We start from the raw sequence: 13566 nt of genomic DNA on the forward strand, positions 1-13566 counted from the left end.
ATTTTTATTTTCATTTATTTCTTTTTTGTAACAGGTATAACTATGTAGCCCAGGCTGGCCTCAAACTTGTAATTCTCCCACCTTGGCTTTATAAGTACTAGGAGTTAATTTCCATTTTGGTATCATTCTCTGACATAAGTTATATAATTTATGCTCTTTAAATTTCAAATGTGGATTTTCCCAATAGCTTGATATTATCACAAGCTTGATTTTAATGTGATCAGAGTACTTACTTAGTATGACTGGAATCCTTTCAAACTTCTTGAGCCTTGTATAAATGTCCCAGAATATCTTGGTAAATGTGTTCACCACATTTGAAGAGAATGTTTACTCTGCTATTGTTGAGTGGAGTGTTCTATAACTGTCATTTAGGTCAACTTGCTTCATCATGTTATTCAAGACTTTCATGCACTTGTAATTCTGCCCACTTGTTCTATCAATTATTGAAAGAGATGTTGAAATCTTCAACTGTAATTGTGAATTTCTCTGTTCTTATAGTTGCATAAGATTTGCTTTTATCTATTTTGTAGCTTCTTTATGAGTTTTATAAACATTTATGATTGTTACAATCTTTTGAATTCAACATCTCTGCTAATAACCCATGTTCAGGAATCTCCATTTTTTAAATATAAATCCAGATTTCCTTTTATTAGCACTAGCATGGTAGACATATTTTCTTCCTTTTACTTTTAGATTATGTCTATATAGTCAATGTGTGTTATTATAAGCACACCATAGCTGAATGTAGTAGTTACCTTCTTATTGCTGGGACAAAACACCTAACCCAAAGCAGCTTATGGGAGGAAAGGGTTTATTTTTAGCTTACAGACTCTGGGAAGCTCCATGATGCCAGAGGAACATGTGGAATGAGCAGATATGCTGGGCATCACCTCTGCCACACAGCAGGTGGAAACAGCAGCAAGAGAGTGAACCAAACACTGGCAAGGGAAAAGTGGCTATAACACCTATAAGCCCATCCCCAACAATACACCTCCTCCAGCAAGGCTCCAACTCCCAAATTACCACAAGCTTGGAACCTAGCATTCCAAACACATGAGTTTATGGGGACATTTAATTCAAACCACCACAGCTCCACCTCTCAAAGGTCTACTCACTGGAGATTGAGTATGAGATTTAATCACAAACTTGCCCCTTCCACCTCTATGCCATTTCCTTTTCAGCTCCCCCAACTCAGGACTCAAATCAACACTCAGCACAGTTCTTGCTCCAGAGAAAAGGTCCACGGGTGGAACTATTACTTCCGCCTCGTCCCTCCTTGGGGCTGCACTCCTCCTCTCCTTTTGCCACCCACGCCAGGCGTCTGGACTGCATCTTGCCACCCAAGCCTCCCTTTCTCTCCCTCCCCGGCACCCCCGCCCCACTGGGCGGACCGCCACCTTTCCTCTTGCCTCCAGGACCTGGTTGGCCTCCTTTTCTCGCCCTCTGGCTCATTTTCTTCCTCTGGGCATCGGCCTCCTGGTCCTCCTCCCTCATTTGTTTATTAGTGGCTCTCGTCACATCCAGCTGAAGTTTCTTGCTGTTCATGACTAGAAGTAGCTCCAACTGGCTCTTTTTCTCGGCTGCAAAGTCCCGGAAGAGAGGCTGAAACTTCCTCTTCTTGCTATCTCCCTGGAGAGGCGCTCCTGGAAGCGGCCCGCCGAGGCGGTGGAGACCTTGGCCACCTGCATGGCGCGGCCCAGCTCCTCCTTACTCTGGTACCCGGCAGGTGCAGGCGGGGGGCGCTGGGCATCTGCACCTTGTACGCGCGGGCCAGGCTCCGCAGCCGGTTCAGCTCGTTCTTGGCCACGCGTTTCTTCTTGGCCTGAATGCGCTTGGCAAACTGGTCTTCCATGGGGTCCGCGCCACCTGGCACCTCGATCAGCCATTCCTTGGTGTCGTCCCTACCCGCTTGTATCCCCAGCAACGCAGCCACTGGCCGCTTGCCTCGTCCCACACCAGGTTGGTCTTCTTGGGACGGATGCCCTTCAGCAGTAAAGTAAATTTTGATTGTCAATTTGTATTCTAAAACAGAAGGAGCCCTAACCTAAATAGTAACTGTAAAGAATTCTCAAATGGCATGTCCCAGTGTGAAAAGTACCTGCTGTACAAGCCTGAGGACCTGGGTTCAAATCCCCATGAAGCTGGACCTGGAAGCTTGTGGGCAGCAGTGGTCAAGAGACACAGCCACAAACGCGATGGGAAAGTGAGGACTGATACCTGAGTTTGCCCTCTAGTCTTCACCTGCACAGGGTGGCAGGTTTATGCCCACATTCACTCACATGAACATTCCCCCCCACAATATTTTTTTAATATATTTTATTTATTTATTTGAGAGAGAGGATATGGGTGTGCCAGGGCCTCCAGTCACTGCAAACGAACTCCATAAGCATGTGCCACCTTGTGCATCTGACTTACGCGGGTCCTGGAGAATCAAACTGGGATCCTTTGGCTTTGCAGGCAAATGACTTAACCACTCAGCCATCTTCCCAGCCCCACAAAAATATTTTTTTTTTTAATTTTTATTAACATTTTCCATGATTATAAAATATATCCCATGGTGATTCCCTCCCTCCCCACCCCCACACTTTCCCGTTTGAAATTCTATTCTCAATCATATTACCTCCCCATTACAATCATTGTAATTACATATATACAATATCAACCTATTAAGTATCTTCCTCCCTTCCTTTCTCCACCCTTTATGTCTCCTTTTCAACTTACTGGCCTCTGCTACTAAGTATTTTCATTCTCACACAGAAGCCCAGTCATCTGTAGCTAGGATCCCCATATGAGGGAGAACATGTGGCGCTTGGCTTTCTGGGCCTGGGTTACCTGACTTAGTATAATACTTTCCAGGTCCATCCATTTTTCTGCAAATTTCATAACTTCATTTTTCTTTACCGCTGAGTAGAACTCCATTGTATAAATGTACCACATCTTCATTATCCACTCATCTGTTGAGGGACATCTAGGCTGGTTCCATTTCCCAGCTATTATAAATTGAGCAGCAATAAACATGGTTGAGCATGTACTTCTAAGGAAATGAGATGAGTCCTTTGGATATATGCCCAGGAGTGCTATAGCTGGGTCATATGGTAGATCAATCTCTAGCTGCTTTAGGAACCTCCACACTGTTTTCCACAATGGCTGGACCAGATTGCATTCCCACCAGCAGTGCAGAAGGGTTCCTTTTTTTCCACATCCCCGCCAACATTTATGATCATTTGTTTTCATGATGGTGGCCAATCTGACAGGAGTGAGATGGAATCTCAATGTAGTTTTAATCTGCATTTCCCTGATGACTAGTGACGTAGAACATTTTTTTAGGTGCTTATATGCCATTCGTATTTCTTCATTTGAGAACTCTCTATTTAGCTCCTTAGCCCATTTTTTGATTGGCTTGTTTGATTCCTTATTATTTAACTTTTTGAGTTCTTTGTATATCCTAGATATTAATCCTCTATCAGATATATAGCTGGCGAAGATTTTTTCCCATTCTGTAGGTTGCCTCTTTGCTTTTTTCACTGTGTCCTTTGCGGTGCAAAATCTTTGTAATTTCATTAGGTCCCAGTGGTTAATCTGTGGTTTTATTGCCTGAGCAATTGGGGTTGTATTCAGAAAGTCTTTGCCAAGACCAATATGTTGAAGGGTTTCCCCTACTTTTTCCTCTAGCAGTTTCAAAGTTTCCGGTCTGATGTTAAGGTCTTTAATACATTTGGACTTAATTCTTGTGCATGGCGAGAGAGAAGAATCTATTTTCATCCTTCTGCAGATATTTATCCAGTTTTCAAAACACCATTTGCTGAAGAGGCTGTCTCTTCTCCAATGAGTATTTTTGGCATTTTTATCGAATATCAGGTGGCTATAGCTACTTGGGCTTACATCTGGGTCCTCTATTCTGTTCCACTGATCTACATGTCTGTTTTTGTGCCAGTACCATGCTGTTTTTGTTACTATGGCTCTGTAGTATAGTTTAAAATCAGATATGGTGATACCACCAGCCTCTTTTTTGTTGCTCAGTATTATTTTAGATATTCGAGGTTTTTTATGATTCCAAATGAATTTTTGGATTGTTTTTTCTATTTCCATGAAGAAAGCCTTTGGAATTTTGATAGGGATTGCATTAAATGTGTAGATTGCTTTAGGTAAGATTGCCATTTTCACGATATTGATTCTTCCAAGCCAGGAACAAGGGATGTTTCTCCACTTTCTAGTGTCTTCTGCAATTTCTCGCTTGAGTGTCTTAAAGTTCTCATTGTATAGATTCTTTACTTCCTTAGTTAGGTTTATTCCAAGGTATTTTATTTTTTTTTGATGCAATTGTGAATGGGAGTGATTCTCTGATTTCATCCTCTGTGTGTTTGTTGTTAGCATATACGAAGGCTACTGATTTCTTTGTATTTATTTTGTATCCTGCTACATTGCTGTAGGTTTTGATCAGCTCTAACAGCTTGCTAGTAGAGTCTTTAGGGTCCTTTATGTATAGAATCATGTCATCTGCAAATAATGATAACTTGATTTCTTCCTTTCCAATTTGTATCCCTTTTATGTGTGTCTCTTGCCTTATTGCTATGGCTAAGACTTCCAAAACTATATTAAATAGAAGTGGAGACAGTGGACACCCTTGTCTTGTTCCTGATTTTAGTGGAAAAGCTTCCAGTTTTTCCCCATTTAGTAATATGTTGGCTGTAGGCTTGTCATAAATAGCCTTTATTATATTGAGATATGTTCCTTCTATTCCCAGTCTCTGTAGGACTTTTATCATGAAGGGATGTTGGATTTGGTCAAATGCTTTCTCTGCATCTAATGAGATGATCATGTGATTTTTGTCCTTCAACCCATTTATGTAATGTATTACATTTATAGATTTGCGTATGTTGAACCATCCCTGCATCTCTGGGATAAAGCCTACTTGGTCAGGGTGAATGATCTTTTTGATATACTCTTGTATTCTGTTTGCCAATATTTTGTTGAGAATTTTTGCATCTATGTTCATGAGGGAGATTGGTCTGTAATTTTCTTTTTTTGTTCTATCTTTGCCTGGTTTTGGTATCAGGGTGATGCTGGCCTCATAGAAGGAGTTTGGTAGGATTCCTTCTTTTTCTATTTCCTGGAAAAGCTTAAGAAGCAATGGTGTTAGCTCTTCCTTAAAAGTCTGGTAAAATTCAGCAGTGAATCCATCCGGGCCTGGGCTTTTTTTAGTTGGGAGATTATTGATAACTGCTCGGATCTCCATGTTTGTTATAGGTCTATTTAAGTGATTAATCTCATTTTGATTTAATTTAGGTAGGTCATATAGATCAAGGAAATCATCCATTTCTTTCAGATTTTCATACTTTGTGGAGTATATGCTTTTATAGTATGTCCCTATAATTTTTTGAATTTCTCTGGAATCTGTTGTGATGTTACCTTGTTCATCTCTGATTTTATTAATTTGTGTCTCTTCTCTCTTTCTTTTGGTCAGATTTGCTAAGGGTTTATCAATCTTGTTTATCCTTTCAAAGAACCAACTCTTTGTTTCATTAATTCTTTGGATTGTTCTTTTTGTTTCTATTTCATTAATTTCTGCCCTAATCTTTATTATTTCTTCCCGTCTACTACTTTTTGGTTTGCCTTGTTCTTCTTTTTCCAAGGCTTTAAGGCGAAGCATTAGGTCATTTACTTGCGACCTTTCTAATTTCTTAATATAGGCACTTAAGGCTATAAATTTACCTCTTAGAACTGCCTTCATTGTGTCCCAGAGATTTTGGTATGTTGTGTTCTCATTATCATTTGACTCTATAAATTTTTTGATTTCCTTTTTGATTTCTTCATTGACCCACTCATCATTTAGTAGTGTATTGTTTAGTTTCCATGATTTTGTGTATGCTCTATAGCCTTTCTTGCTACTGATTTGTAGTTTAATTCCATTGTGGTCAGATAGAATGCAAGGAATTATTTCAATTTTCCTGAATTTGTTAAGATTTGCTTTGTGTCCTAATATATGGTCTATTTTAGAGAATGTTCCATGTGCTGCTGAAAAGAATGTATATTCTGCAGCCTTTGGATGAAATATCCTGTATATATCTGTTAGGTCCATTCCTTCTATGACCTCATTTAGTCCAGATGCCTCTCTGTTTATTCTTTCCCTGGATGACCTGTCAATTGATGAGAGTGGGGTGTTAAAGTCACCCACCACCACCGTGTTTGGTGTTATCTGTGACCTTAGTTCTAATAGTGTTTGTTTGACGAATTTGGGAGCCCCCATATTAGGTGCATATATGTTTAGGATTGTAATGTCCTCCTGTTGTAGTGTGCCCTTAATCAATATAAAGTGACCTTCCTTATCTTTTTTGAATAACTTCGGACTAAAGTCCACCCTGTCTGATATTAGGATAGCAACCCCTGCTTGTTTTCTAGGCCCATTTGCTTGAAACACCGTCTTCCAACCTTTCACCCTAAGATAATGTCTATCCTTTGTAGAAAGGTGAGTTTCTTGAAGACAACAAATTGTAGGATCCTGCTTTTTAACCCAGTCTGCAAATCTATGTCTTTCGTTGGGGCATTGAGACCATTGATATTAAGAGATATTATTGAAAGGTGTGTATTTATGTTTGCCATTTGTGTGTGTGTGTGTGTGTGTGTTACTTGTTCTACCTGTGCTCTCTTCTGTTAACTGGTATTTGAGTATGGCTGATTTTTTCTAGGTTCCTTATATGTGTGCTTTTCCTTTTGTTCAGCATGGAGGATTCTATCAAGTATTTTCTGTAGAGCTGGTTTTGTCTTCAGATATTCCTTTAACCTGCTTTTGTCATGGAATGTCTTTATTTCTCCATCTATTTTGGATGGATAACTTTGCAGGATAAAGTAACCTTGGTTGACAGTTGTTATCTTTCAGAACTTGGAATATATCACTCCAGGCCCTTCTGGCTTTAAAAGTTTGTGTTGAATAATCTGCTGTAATCCTGATGGGCTTGCTTTTGTAGGTAACTTGATTTTTCTCTCTAACTGCTTTCAATATTTTATCTTTGGTTTGTGTGTTTGGAAGTTTGAGTATAATGTGGCGAGGAGAGTTTCTTTCTGGGTTTTGTCTGGCTGGGGTTCTAAAGGCTTCCTGTATCTGTATTGGCACCTCTTTCCCAATTTGGGGAAAATTTTCCTCTATGATTTTGTTGAAGATGCCTACTATGCCTCTGGAGTGGAATTCTTCTCCTTCTACTATGCCCTGAATTCTTATATTGGATCTTTTCATAGTGTCCCGAATATCTTGAAATTCCCACTCATACTTTTCTATAAGTTTGTCTTTCTCTTTGTTGGACTGCATTAGGTCTGCCACCTGATCTTCTAGCTTAGATATTCTGTCCTCTCCCTCATCCATCCTACTGGTGAGATTTTCTACAGAGTTTTTTATTTCATTAACTGTGTTCTTCATTGCTAGTAATTCTGACTGGTTTTTCTTTATTATTTCTATTTCTCTATTTATGTCTTGTATTGCCTTCTTTATTTCATTAAATTGGTGTCCTGCCTCTTCTTTGGTTCCTTTGATTTCCTCTTTGATTTCCTCTTTGATTTCTTCTTTGATTGTTTTCATGTGTTCTTTGACCTCTTTGAACATATTTATAATTATTCTTTTGAACTCTTTCTCAGGCATTTCCTCTAACTCTTTCTCACTGGAGGACATTTCTGATGCATTAATACTTTTAGGTGGATTTATATCGTCTTGCTTTTTAGTGTTTCTTGTGTTATAATGTATATATTTTTGCATCTTGGATTAAGTTAATGCTTGGATTTTCTAGCTAGCTATGTATTCTTAGCTGTATCAATTGATTTGATGTAATATATTTTCAGGGTAGGACCTTAAGGTATTAGGTGTGGCTCTTAAGACTCTCAGAGTATCTACAAAGATGTTCTTAGGGGTTGAGTTTCCCTGCTATAGGAGTATTCAAGCAGGCTGAGTGGAATAATATACTGGTAGATTCTAAAATTTAACTAAACACTGTACCCATTCCATCAAAAACAGCCCCGAGTATGTATGCAAGAGTAGTTATTATAATGACCAGATCCTCTATCAACAAAGAGGTTTAGATTTCTGGTCTGTTGAGGTATCCAAGTCAGTTTGTGACCAAGTGAGACCCTTCCCTGGTGCAATCCCAGTTACCTTGGGTGATTGTGGTCTCAGTCAAGTTGCTGCCTGGGTCGTCGGGCTGTTGTTCTGATTTCTGGAGCTGGGCACTTGCTTTTCCTACAGGGCAAACTGAGTCGCTGCTGCCGTCTCTGCAGCTGTTGTAGCTGCCACCCCCGGAGCCCCCACCGCTGCTGAAGCTGCCGTTGCCGTGTCCACCGGTGCTGCTCACCCCGAAGTCGCTCCTGGGTCCGCTGCTGCTGGGGCCACTGGTACCGGTGCTGGAGCCGCTGAAGTTGCTGCCGAATTCTGCTCCTGCTTGGGTCCCGCCGTCAGCCCAAGTTGGCGTGGCTGGTCCCGGGCCGCTGCTGTGTTCGCTGGAGCTGGGTTCAGGCGGCGGGTGAGGGGAGGGAGCCGCAGCTGCTCTGGATGTATCGCTTCTCCACGTGTGCTTTTACCTCGTGGTCTGCTCCTCCCTCCGTTGCTCGCTGCCGTTCTCCCCTCACGTTTCCCGAGTTGCGGAGAGCGCGGTGTGAGGGGAAAATCCCGCACCTGGCTTGTCCTGCGGCTCGAGCCGAGAGTCCGGCGGTTTTCTGCCGCTCCGCAGTTGCGGCGGGTAGCCGAGCCGCCCCGGAGCCGCTGTTCCCGGCTGTGCAGGCTCTGGATGCTCTATAACTCTTCCACTTCTCCGCTGCCGCCTCAACTTCCTATACACCTCACTTTTTAGTAAAAGTGTGTATTTTGCTGAGTTTTTTTTTGGTCTTTTCCCCCCCAGGCTGCTTTGGCGTGGTACCTACGCCGCCATCTTAACCGCCAAAAATATTTTTTGAAAGAGAATAAGAACAGCTTTGGTTATAAGGAGAGATTATGTCTCAAAAACAAAAGCAGAGAAATAAATAAAGGAAATGTTCTTCCTTTCTACAATTCATATTTACAGTTCTTTTGCCAAAAAGATGATTGAAAATCCCATGTATTTGTTCAGAGACTTTTTTTGTATTTCTCTTTTTCCTATCTTAGTAGCTCTCAAACACTAATGTGCAAAAAATTTCTTTATCAAATTTAATACACAAATTTGAAGAACATTTTATGGGCTTCCAGGGTATTTTTGATATTATTAGATTTTTTTTCCTTAAGCATTACCACATTTAAAACCAAGATACTATAGGACAGGATGGTGCATATAGCTATTCCCTGAGTTTCAACAGTCAAGTCCTTTGGAGAAACATGGGCTAAGGAATACACTTGGAAAGGAGTATGGTCTCACATTTGTAGGACTTTGTGTCAGCTTTAAGGAAATAAGACTAATGTATCTGAAGAGGTTAACTTCTTTTCAGTAAGGAAAATGACTTATCAAAAGACAAAGTTAAACACAAAAGTTTGTCTAACACAGCAGCTCTCAAGTTTTAGAGTGCATAAAAATCAACTAAAAAGCTTGTTTTAAGTGTACGTTTTTGAAGAAGTGTTCTGATTGCAGTCATAGAAAGTAACTTATATCAAACTATGCCTTTCTAAGATAACAACTATAAACCCTAGACAGCACACACCCACAGACATGCAGGCCCAGAACTGCCCGAATACACCTGGAAGTGATCAGAAGCAGACATGACACTGGGAAGTTCTAGTATTGATGGAATCACTCACAGATGAGAATCAGTGCTGCAAGATTGTTCTACCGAGAGCACTGCTCACAATGCACAGCACAGTGTAGGCTGAAGACAAGTGAAAGGGTCAGTGTTTTTGACTTGAAATATTAGACGATAGAATATCTGAAAGACTTAGGTTGGGAAATCCCAGAACAGAGGGATATAGATGCTCTAAAATGTATTCATCATAATGGTCATCTTGTGAGCTCATAAACTCAACAGCATTTGAGTAGCCAGTGATCTCAGCTGTGACTTCTCAGGCATCATGGTCTCTAAGGTTGAAATGAAGCTTTATCTTGTGATCCTGGACCACTGTATAGGCAAGGAATAGTTAATGTACAATTCATCTACTGGTTAGACTATACAGATGATGGGCTACAGAAGCTGAAGACAGCTAACAAACCAGATCACTGACATGTTCACCCATACCAAGTAGCCTTTCCTCACATTCTGGGTAAGATGATTTTTGGCTCCAGTGGTGCTTGTCTGGACTTCTTCTTGGCAAAAATTTACCAAAATCTCGGTTCAATGAAGCTTCATTCTTTTTTCCTCAGCATGATGGAGAGTGTTACTAAAGAAAGTCATAGCCTTCATTTTTCTAATTTTTTTCATTTATTTTTATTTATTTATTTGAGAGCAACAGACAGAGAGAGAAAGAGGTAGATAGAGAGAGAGAGAGAGAATGGGCACACCAGGGCCTCCAGCCACTGCAAACGAACGCCAGATGTGTGTGCCCCCTTGTGCATCTGGCTAATGTGGCTCCTGGGGAATCAAGCCTTGAACCAGGGTCCTTAGGCTGCACAGGCAAGCACTTAACCGCTAAGCCATTTCTCCAGCCCATAGCCTTCATTTTTCAAATTCCTTTAATTGAATCTTACTTTTTTTCAATTTATGTAACACTTGTCTTCCCAGTCTTTCTAGACCTACTTTTGGTCTTGAAAGTCCATCTGAAGACCCACCCACCCCAGTGGAATGGATGTAGTCATTAGTAACTTTGCAATGGTCGGTTTGTACTTTGATTAACTGATATTTTCCAAAATGACTTTGTTAAAGAATAAGTAATGTATTTCATACATTACCATTTCTGGCAGGTGGTTGCTATGGTATTTTATTCTCAGGTGTCATGATACCATTGGTGTGGTAGTTTGAATGGGTGTCCCCCATCAACTCAGGTGTTTTATTAAAGCTTGCAATTTGGGACCCTAGCTGACTGGCTACAGGAGGTGTCACTGTGGGAGTATCCGTGGCTCAGACCAAAGGTATGTTTGAGGGTATATCTGAATTCCAGCTCAAGGGTATGAAGAAAGATGTGAGATTTGGCATGGTCTCTGCTGCTTGTTTCTTTCTGATGTCTGTTGGCTGCTGATGGTTCCTTTATCTGTTTGGATTTATGAATGGGAACCAGCCATCCACTTGAATTCACCAGCTCACCTGACATAATCATGTCTTCTTCATTAATTTCATGATGAATATCTCAATTTAGGAACCTCTTAACATCATTAATTTCTTTTGCAATAGATGAACTTCCCCCTGGATCTGGAAACTGAAATAAACTTCTTCCTCCCATAAACTGTGTCTTGTTTAGATCTTCATCCCAGCAATATGAAGCTGTCTACAATTGGCCATGTTTGGTCATAAAACCCAGTAGGAGCTGTACCAAAAGACTGATTTGATGGGTGATTGCTAAGCCAACGGCTTCCATTCTGTTGAGGATAGAGGCTGGTCAACAGAAATTGAATAAACTCATTAGGATCAGACTGGGTGCTGGACCTTACCCCAATGCATGCAACAGAAGAGAATAGTTAACACCTTACAGCTGAGCTCATGGGGTTTTTCCCTTATCATCACCAATGTGCTTGTCTGTGAGGGTTAAAGCCCAAACCCCAAAAGCACAGTGTAGATTGTTTGGAGGTTGGTAGTCTGATCACTATGTTTTAGTGGGAAAGAGCTCTATTGTTAGACTTCAAAACATTGGCAATGTTGACAGTTCTATAATGATTCATCCCACAAAGTTTATTATATCTTGAAAAATTAATGATGTTAAGAGGTTTCTAAGCTGATATATACTTCAAGAAATTAATGAAAAAGGTATGATTGTGTCAGGTGAGCTGATGAGTTCAAATTGTTGGTACTAATTATAGTATTATGTGATTATGTGCTAGGAAGAAAGCTCAACAATTAAAGACACTGTGTGCAAATTCACCAGCTCCCATGGAAAGCTGGATGTAATGTGATGCATGTGATCCTAACGTGTATACAATGGGAGGTGGAGCCAGGAGAATCTGAGGTGATTGGACCAGCTAGTCTGACATTTTTTTGGAGTGTGGCAGTTAGTCTGTCTCAAAGAATGTGGAGCACAGACACTCTGAAGTTGTCCTCTTGTAACAGGAAGGCGGTGGGGGAAGGGTTATGGTTCTGGGGTGCTTCTATGGACCCCATAGACTCAGGTGCTTATTAAAATTGAATGTGCAGTTTCAGCCCCTAGTAGGCAGACTCCTGCTGGGTGGGTGGGTGGAGTCATGTCACTGAGAGGGGATCTGAATTTCCAGCCTAAAGGCATGCAGAGAGGTTTTAAGCTTTGGCTGTGCTTGCCTGTGGTGATGGCAGCTTTTAGGGATGGAGAACCTAATTATAAGCTAGGAGGCCTTTCCATGAATCACTTGTTCACTTTCTTCTTCTTTGTGCTTGAGTTTGGATAAATTCTATTGTCCTATATTTAAGCTTAACAATATTTTCTTCTGTCTTTTTTCTCTATCTTGTCTAATCTTTTTAAAGCTTATCAAATTATAAATTTGACTTTTTAACTTCAGATGCTGTATTTTTTTCTCTAGAAATGTCATTTGTTGGTGGCTTTCATGTATTTTATTTCTCTACTCATTATGTTTATGCTTTCCTATAAGTTTGGAATATATTTATAATAGTTGTTTTAATGTCCTACCTATTAAACTTACCACTGCCATCATTTATATGATTCTGTTATTTGATTTTTCTTCTGATTTGGAGGTATATTTTCCTGATTCTTTACATGCATGTATATTTCTTTTTTGTTCTGAGTATTGAACCAAGGGCTAAACATATGCTCTACCATTGAGGTACATTCTCAGGCCTCTAGTCATTTTTTTTTAATTGAATGCCAATTACACTGTTTAGTTTTTACATTTTATACTGTCTTCAATGAGTATTGGATTTTATCTTAAAAGCAGATATATTTGTCTCTGGCTGGCTTGCATTTGCACTTTTAGAGCAAATATATGGTTGTCTTATTCTATAATTAATTAACTTAGTTCTACTACTAAGATGTGACATTTCTAGGATCTGTACTAATGCAATTAGTGTAAACAAGGGCTCCTTACTGCACCATATTAGAATTCAAACATTTTTCAGCCTAGTGCAAGCTCTGAGAAGTTTTCAGCTTCCAATTTAATTCATTGCCTGGCCTTCTGGAATCCCATTCTATTTATGTGCTGCTTGTATTCAGTGAAAGATTCAAGGACATGTTGCATATTTCTGGAACAATTTCTTGGCATAGCTCCCTTCTCTTTATAATGCTCTGCCTCACATGTTCCAACTACTTCACTCTCCTCCAAGTCTGATCTTGGTCTTCCTGACTTAACAAGACTTCCATACGCTGCTTGGAATCCCTTCCACATGTCCAGGTTGCCCTTGTAGGTGAAAAGCTCAGCCATCACAGAGCTCTCTTCATTGTTTCTCTTTAAAAAAAAATATTTTATTGGGCTGGAGAGATGGCTTAGCAGTTAAGCACTTGCCTGTGAAGCCTAAGGACCCAGGTTCGAGGCTTGATTCCCCGGGACCCACATTAGC

General features: G+C 40.4%; 1 pseudogene; it reads right to left on the reverse strand.

The window, feature by feature from the left end:
* Positions 1 to 1255: 1255 nt before the first annotated feature.
* Positions 1256 to 13566, reverse strand: part of LOC101614244 — a 53088-nt pseudogene continuing 40777 nt past the window's right edge.

The sequence above is a fragment of the Jaculus jaculus genome, chromosome 7, assembly GCF_020740685.1.
Source record: "Jaculus jaculus isolate mJacJac1 chromosome 7, mJacJac1.mat.Y.cur, whole genome shotgun sequence".
Classification (NCBI taxonomy): domain Eukaryota; kingdom Metazoa; phylum Chordata; class Mammalia; order Rodentia; family Dipodidae; genus Jaculus; species Jaculus jaculus.